This window comes from Pinus tabuliformis, chromosome J, assembly GCF_031772625.1.
Source record: "Pinus tabuliformis cultivar Carrire ecotype Pingquan chromosome J, CPIR1, whole genome shotgun sequence".
Taxonomy (NCBI): domain Eukaryota; kingdom Viridiplantae; phylum Streptophyta; class Pinopsida; order Pinales; family Pinaceae; genus Pinus; species Pinus tabuliformis.
The window spans coordinates 1,163,965,896-1,163,974,872 of record NC_142295.1 but is presented as its reverse complement, the minus strand read 5'-3'; positions in this window follow the sequence as shown (position 1 = coordinate 1,163,974,872).

Sequence of the window (8,977 nt, the reverse complement as noted above, 5' to 3'; positions counted from 1 at the left end):
CACCTCCTTGCTTTACACAAAATTCCAGCCTCCTTAGACCTCATAGAAGAGCTCTATATATAGGAGAGAAGAAGAGAGGATGAGTCAGCTTGAGGCTGGCATAGAGCTGACTAGTGTCCTCTCCCTCTTCAGTTAATCTTCAGTTCTTGAGTCCACTTGGAGATCCTTGCTTACACATGGTGATCAAGTTCCTCTTACTCATCACAGGGCGAATCTCATGAACCAAGTGTCAGTTTGGAAGCTTCCTGGGCAGTTGACACCTTGCAGAATGACTGTGCCACTTGGCCAATCTCGCCCAGCGCAGGTAGCCTTCATTAATTTTGACTTCCAGCGCAAGTACAAGGAGGGACAGTTGCATTCCAGCGCAGAAGCTCAGTGGAGCAGCTGACATGATCCAAAATAAGCCTGTTTTGAAGTGTTTTCAGGTGGAGAACTGATTGGAAGTGCTGTTGTTTGATGACCTTGTCCTTTTAGGGGTAAGAACAACATTTTTAGGGACTGAGGATCCCTGTAATTATTGACATTTCATGCTCCATGTCGCGAGGCACAAAAATGTCTATAACAGTTGCCCCCTAAAGTATGAGGCCGTTTATCGGGTGAAATGCTTTATCTAGAGGGTCCGAATTTCATTCCAGTGCTGAGGTGGCGCCCTGTAATACGATACAATACAATACATTATTTTTCATTCTATTTGCATGATCTAGCTGAGGCGGGCATTCCCATGCTCAGCTTTATAAATACATTTTGGTACATAGAACAGACGATCGTCTGATGGTAGACTGATAATTTTCTGCTGAAATTATCATCCTTTGAGTAGGATGATCATCTGCTGCAATGATGTACATGACAAATGCTTTTATATTTCCTGAATATGTATCGCAGCTCGGATGGATGAAACTAGATCCGGGGTCTTCAAACTCGTTCGATCTTCACTCTAAGTACAGGTCGATCCATGTGAGAATTTCGCTGAAGTCGAACATGGAAAGACATCGCTTGATTACCGGTCAATGATGAAAACCGTTAACAAGCGCGAGAGGAATCACCGATAATGATAATGACCCTCAAGGTACTGCAGTACAATTCACGTGGCGTGAATAAAGGACTTGGCGTCGAACGCCACGCAAAATCTTCTGGTCGAAGGTCATTGATGTATACCTGTCGCCGGAAGTGAGAAACTTGCCATTGAGGCATGCAAGCTTCAAAGTACTGATGGGGGTTGTTCCTAGATCAACTTCTTGGATAATGAGCCGAAGTCGACAAGAAGCGATCCGTCAAAGGAGGGCCTTAATGAATCCCACATCAATGACACGGAACGGAGTTAATGATTTTAGTGGAGGTGAAAACAAACTGTGATATATGATTCAGGGTGGCGATCATGAATGGATGAAGGATAATGTATGGCAGTGGATGGGACACGGTTGACACTTTCAGAATGACCCCTCTTGAACATATAACGACATTGATGCGATGGATCAGTAGCATTACCCCAAATGTGGATGGTTTGGCGAAGACCATGGCGATGAGACCGGTGAATGAAACAACCCAACCCGATGTGGTACGGAGGAAAAGTGTCATGTTCAAGAGTGACTCGCTACCATTAAACTTTGATGTTCTCCCAATTTTTCCCCAGTCATTTCTGACCAGTACCTCTTTATTTTTGTCAAGCTTGAGGAGGATAACATATGCTTGTTCTATATACTGCCCTTCGGGCAAGCCTATCGCTATGATTTAACGAGCCTAGCGATAGGGAAACTCATTCTCGTCTAAAGACAAGTTTGTCGCTATTTAATCATTTTAACGAGTCTAACGACAAGGAAAACTCGGTCCTTTTCATTTTTAGAGAGTCTGAAAAAGTACAGAAAGTCAACTCCATAATTCCTTTTTCGTCATCTAATCCCTTAAGTCCGAAAAAGTATAAAACAATACAGAAGGGATGGGTGTTCGGTACTTTTAACGAGCCGAACAAGACAAGCGCTCGATCTTTTTGTGTAATAATCCCTCAGGTCCAAAAAGATTAAAATTTAGAGGAGGGATAGCGTTCCGGTCATTTAACGAGCTGGAAGGCCAAAACTCGGCAAACTTTTCATATTTTACGAGTCAGTGAAAAGAGCTGAAAGAAGACTCGTCTTTTGAGGAACGAGTGATAAACAGGGATAGCTACAGATTCCAGGTACAGGTTGGAATTTTCCAATCACGGCAGTGTTACGAGGACGGCTAGGTGGAATCACTCTTCGCAGCTGTTTCTCAAAAGAGGTAAACACACAAATGGAAGTGAATGATCGGCCAAATGAACGGTGGAGGTGATGGATGACAACACGATCAAGGCTCTTATGGCTGATGAATTTGCGATCTCAAAAGGTTATTTACCGGTTCATTTTTTCCATGAGCTTGAACTCTGGGGGAAACTTTTGCTCACACTTTTCTATTTTTTAACGAGCATAGATTCAGTCATAAAACTGCTCGAATTTTGCGTTTATTTTTTAACGAGCATGAACTATATGCTAAAACTGCTCGATATACCAGTCATAAAAAGAACACCTCCCGTAAGGACCAATTTTTATAGAGCTTATGCCTTACCACAGCTATGCTCACTTTTGGCAAATTTTACTTTTGCCCCACAGGCTTCTTTCATGCAAGTTTGGAAACGGCTAATCTTAAAACCAGATAAATAACCGCCCCTAGCTTGCACTCCAGAAGGTTTGCATGCCCCCAGGTATAGGATAGAATTTCGAGGCTGCCCCTCCTCTCCCCTACCTCTGCTTTTCTTTGGGTGTTCACAGTTACTTGTCATCTTGCCAATCTAATGTTAATGATACTTGTCTTCTCGTTATTCTAAGGGGTCTTACGCAGTACTCAGGCTTCCCGTCGGCCCACTTTTAACAAACAGCTATTTGTGACAATGGAAGAACACTACTCAAAGATAAAACATTGGTATTATTGAGGGAGGCTTGCCTCTTTCTTATTATTCCAAAGACGGTTCGATTTGCTGCCGCAAATCAATCTCTTTCTTTGGCGGTGTCTATCATTGGGTTGTCCAAAGATGGTTACCTTCTGTCAAAACAATATAGTCCCCTTCCTTGTAGGCTGCCCCTGCTTATCCTTCAAAACATATGTTTCGATGGGCGAGGCTTGAATTCAAGGATGTTTACTATCTGTTGCAATAAGGAAATTCCCACTTGGGCATTGCCCACTTTTTTAGACAAAGGTGAATGACTCTTTTGTCAAACACATAATTTTAACAAAAGAACACTATTCCAGAACAACCCCACTTCCTTCCACGGACGGGGTACGGACTAGTCATATTCTTCTGCGGAAATTCTTCCTTATACCCGGGGTTTCTTCTGCCCGAAGCAGACCAGGGTGCATGCCCCCTGGGTTCCAGTCTTTCTTTCCGAATCACTCGCACTCATCGGGAAGAAGGACTGGGGGTGGAGGCGAATCTTGAGTGAACAGACCATTTAGGAATGGTATTTGACTATTTGCGATGCGAGATCCCGGAAACGAAAGTTGGTCTACGAGCTTGACCACCCTTCCTTCGTGTGGAAAACACATTACTCTAAAGAGTGAGGAGACTATCGCTCCCATGCAATAAATATAGTCCCGCCCAAGGAGTAGGTTATAATCCAAAGGTCCTTGGACGACCATCACGTTCATCTCGACGGTCTTCCCTTTCAATGTAACAGGTACATTGGGGAGGATCCCTAATGGTCGACTGGTTCCTTTATCAAAACCTGAGAGATTTCTCAACTCAGGTAAAAGCGCTGGGGAACCCAGTGCTTTCCAAGCAACAGAGGAAAGGATACTCACAGACGCCCCTTCATCAATGATAGTACCAGCCATGATCATTCTATAGATCTGGACAATGATTCTGAATGGTACACTGGCTGGTAACCGGGGTCTGCCTAGTTGATTCCAATCAAAGGATACAACCAGGTTGCTTGGTGGTGGGACCGAATATACGGCCGGATATGACTCTGATGATGTTCCTTCCTGCGATAAAGGAATGGGCGCATTGCCCTGACGCTCATCGGAGTCGGTGCTGATGAAAAGAACCTGGATGGTGTCATCCTTATTCTCTCCAGTGAGGGTGTCGCATGAAGATGACTCTTCGGCGACGGTGTCATTTGAAGACGGGTCTTCAATGACGGAGTCATTGGACGATAGAACCTCTGAAGGAAGAACCGGGCCAACTGCCGTTTCGACCTTTAGACTTTCGTCTGGTCTGGATTCAGTAGGTTCATTCTCAATGACCGACACTTCATCTGACCACTTGAGCGGGCCAGCTGGATTTTCAACTATCGAGGGATTAAGCACGAGTTTTTGGTATCCAGGAGGAAGTCGCAACGGTGAAACCGGGAGATCTTCCAAAACTCTCTTTGCCTCATCTAAGAATGGACATTTGTGGATGGCATGATTGCCTTCACACAATAGACAGGGTGATCTTGGTCCCCTTCTTCGTCCTTCACTCTCGTTAGTTGACGGATTGCAATCAACATGACAACCAGAGGTTGATGCTACCGTATTGTGCAACCTTGGGGACCAGTCCCTTAGTATCCGGGGAATACAAGGACAATCACGATGGAAGTGGATCCCTTTGCAAATGACACATGGCGATTTAGGCCCGGTCGGTGCAGTGTGTGGGTTTTTGTCAGCTTTCTTCTGCTTGCCCCCAGTCGCCTTCGCCAGAGGCTCCTTCTGCTTCTTTTCTCTCTTCTTCTTTTCCTTCTTCTCCTTGGGAGGCTGACTTTTGCCAGCTCTACCTTGCGAAGATGAAGGATCAGAGGAAGTATCATAAGAAGTGGAAGGCTGGTGGGTAGTTCTAGATTGTTCTGACTGTTGATTCGATTGCTCAGGATTAGTGGCGATCTGGACTACATTAGTTGAAAAGAGCCATACAGGTAGGCCAATCGTCAATCCTGGAAGTGACAATGTTGCCATATGAGGCGCACCAACATCTCCCCAAGAGGAGAAGGGATTTGGACTTCCGCCAAGGTTGCTTCCTTGGTTGGTGGGCTCCATACTTTTCAACTGAAAGATCAACGTGGGAATAACAGGTGATTATGTTCCGCTTAAAATAAATTTTATTAACGACGCTTTTAGACACAAACTTGCTTTTTCATGTTTTAAGAGTCGAGAAAAAGCTAAAGATGACTCTAGTCGCCTTCGATGTTTTAACGAGCCCGAAGTGACAAATGCTCGGTTGGACTTTTTCAGTTATAGAGTTTGAAAAAGGCCAAAAGAAACTGCTCTGGAGATCTAGGCAGAGGGTGTGCCAAACCTTTCGCGAAACCACAGAATACGTTTTACGGTACGGGTGGTCGATCTTCGTGAATGCTGTGTTCACTGCATCGTGATCAGTAGGGCGGCCGACATGGTTTCCTAAGGATAAAGGATAAAAGCCTATAGGGGTCTCCCAATATACGCGACGGTACGCGGGAGCACAAGTCCGTGTTAGTGCCACCGACTCTCAGGAGGAATCACCCACCTACGTAGAGATCGACAGTCACTATGTTTAACGACGCCGGAACACGTCTCTACCTAGACCTCTAGATGTTTGCGTTATGTTACAAAGCGTTGTTATGTAAATTGGGTTTATTTTAATGTTGATCTTGCTTAACAGTTTGCCTTTCAGGGTCGCCACGAGATGTATATATACAACTTCCTATATGCAATCTAAGATGAGAAGCAAATCTTTTCAATCTTTCAACCTTGAAAACCTTAATCTACTGAGGGAAAAGAAAGACACAACTTTTTCCACAGATCATAGAACACACACTAAAATGCACATTTTCCTAAATCGTCAAGCACACAGTCAAATGCAAAATGCACAATGCATGTATTTCTTTTCGTTATCCTTAATGTTGATGCTAGACAGAAAGGAAACTGTTGTATAATTTTGAATCTAATTTCAAGTAGAAATAAACAAGCTTGTCCACAATCAAAAAGACACCTTATGATAGACTTGTTTAAAACACAGGAAATGTATAGATTCAAACCATAAAATGAAAAACAAACAAACTCAAACAGCCATGAACAGTAATAAAACTAGCTCTTAAGATCACAAAGACACTTTTACAGTTTAGGATCTAAGAGGCCACAGCTATACTGGTTCGCTTTTCACAATGGGAAACTGTAACTGAAGCAAGAAATACTGAAAGAACATTCACAGTTTCATCACACAACTGAGGCGGAATAATGTCAAGGAGAAGTGGTTTACAGCAAGTACAATGACCAGCAAGCAATCGGCAAAAAATCAGTGAAAACAGGGCCAAGACACAATGGGAAAACTGAGCAAGACAAAGGCTAACTGGACCAGCGCAGGCTCTGGTCTGTCAGTTTGACTCTCAGCTCAGTTCCCGAAGGGAGTACCTGTGCTGTAATGCAGACTGCCTGTGGACAGCCTGCTCTGGGACACGAGAGTTACGTCTACAAAGTTTTCCGGGTCATAAAAAGCTCAAAAATGCACTGTTTTTGCTCAAATAAAAAGCTATAGGTCAAGTACAGGCTAAGGGATGATCAAGAGGATGAAGATCTATCACAAAGAGTAAAGAGTCTTTTGTAGATAAGCTCTTTAAATCTTGAATTTGCTCAGCAAATGAGCAAGAGTAGCAGACCCTCTACTTCGCTTTTGATATAGTCAAAAGCTTTTCGATTTGGTACTCTTTTCTTCAAGAAATGAATAGAAAAATACTACAAACACCAACAAGATACTAGGCTCCCCAGCGGAGTCGCCAGTTTGTTGTGGGGAAAAGTATCCGACTCGGATGACCCTATCCCTACTCTAAAGGCGACAGTCTTTAGCAACAACTAAAAGTAAAGCTTTGATGTTTTCCTTTATGAAAGTACAGAGAGAATGAAGAAGGATTAACCAACCTGGTGTCTTTCGCTTAGTCGATCCTTGTTCTCTCTCTTTGTCTCTTGTTCCCAGCTCCTTGCTTTCTTTGCCGGTCCAGCTACACACAGATCCTGCACAAAACAAGAGAGAAAACTACAAGATACATGTACTCATAACTGAAGCATGGATTAGGATGAATCAAATATACATGTAAATACAATACATCAATGCGATACAAGTATATAGGAGAACATGCAAAACTTTATTGATAGAAGTAACAGGGTTCTGAGAAGGTTACAACCAATGATGGCTCCAATCCAGCAGCACCTCCCCAGCAGCAAGAACTCTCCTCTTCACCTCTAGTAAAACAATCACCCAATAGCTCTAACTGTAAACCAACAGCACCTCCTTGCTTTACACAAAATTCCAGCCTCCTTAGACCTCATAGAAGAGCTCTATATATAGGAGAGAAGAAGAGAGGATGAGTCAGCTTGAGGCTGGCATAGAGCTGACTAGTGTCCTCTCCCTCTTCAGTTAATCTTCAGTTCTTGAGTCCACTTGGAGATCCTTGCTTACACATGGTGATCAAGTTCCTCTTACTCATCACAGGGCGAATCTCATGAACCAAGTGTCAGTTTGGAAGCTTCCTGGGCAGTGGACACCTTGCAGAATGACTGTGCCACTTGGCCAATCTCGCCCAGCGCAGGTAGCCTTCATTAATTTTGACTTCCAGCGCAGGTACAAGGAGGGACAGTTGCATTCCAGTGCAGAAGCTCAGTGGAGCAGTTGACATGATCCAAAATAAGCCTGTTTTGAAGTGTTTTCAGGTGGAGAACTGATTGGAAGTGCTGTTGTTTGATGACCTTGTCCTTTTAGGGGTAAGAACAACATGTTTAGGGACTGAGGATCCCTGTAATTATTGACATTTCATGCTCCATGTCGCGAGGCACAAAAATGTCTATAACACTCATGTTTTCAAAATTCATCTTTCCTTCCTCAAAAACATCATTTGAGTAAAACCTACCCCGATGTGTGGAACAGGGGATTTGTCGAAATTAAGGGAAATGAAGGAGATAATGGGCTTATAAATTCTTGAGGAAATTTTGGGGAGTAGGGAGGGATGTTAGGAAATAGGGGAAGGTGGAATTTCAAATATTGAGTGAGGGGAAGGGGTCCAAAAGGGAAAAACACAGGCCTAGCCTAGAAAATTGCCAAATTGTAGCAAGAAACTAGGGTTTGTGGGAAAATGAGGAATTTAAGGGATATCAGTGATGAGAAGTGTTTAATACAATACATTAAGGATAGGGGAAGGTGTAAGAACATCAGGATACAATTTTTGCTGATGATTGGACCATCCAAGTGAAATTACCTTCAAAACCCTAGGAGAGGGAAATGAACCTTACCTAGGCACAATTGAAGCATGAACAAGGTGTAAAATGACCCATTAGAACCTGACATGATGATGACAACCCTTTGAATGATAGTACACTCAGCCAAATGGTAACATGAAGCTCTTGGGACAACAATTAGGGTTTGGGAATTTTTAACTAGGGTTTGGGATAGTAGGACTTAGGGATCTGGGGTTAGAGAATTTAGGGATATGGGGATTAGGGAATGAGTTGATGAAACTCGAAAATAAATGGAGGAGTCAAAGAGTAAGGGAGTGGTGGAGTGAACTTGGCAACAAAAACATAAATACAAACCCTAGGCAATTGTTTTTGAGAAAAATTGCAAAGAGGTAGGGTTTGAGATTTGTCACACTAAGCCACCATAAATTTTAAGAAAAACTCTTTCACTATCAAGGAAAAAGGCTTGAATTACTTGCACACCATAAGATTGAGTGAATTTGGAAATTTGAGAGAGTTTATATGTGGAATCAGGCTTGCAGCTCTATGTGTTGCGCCACAAACCCAATGCACTGTGCCCTTTATATGCATTGTGCCAGTGGATTTTTTACACTGTAGAGGCCGACCCAATGCATCGCGCCTTCTCTATGCGCCACGCCTTTGGATTTGCACAATTTTTCTTCAAACTTGCTTCCTTTCTCCAACATGACCTTATCTTGCTTAATATGTCTTCTTTGAATGCAAATGAGCTCTTTGAACATGACCAATGAGTTATATACAAGAGATTTTAATTTTT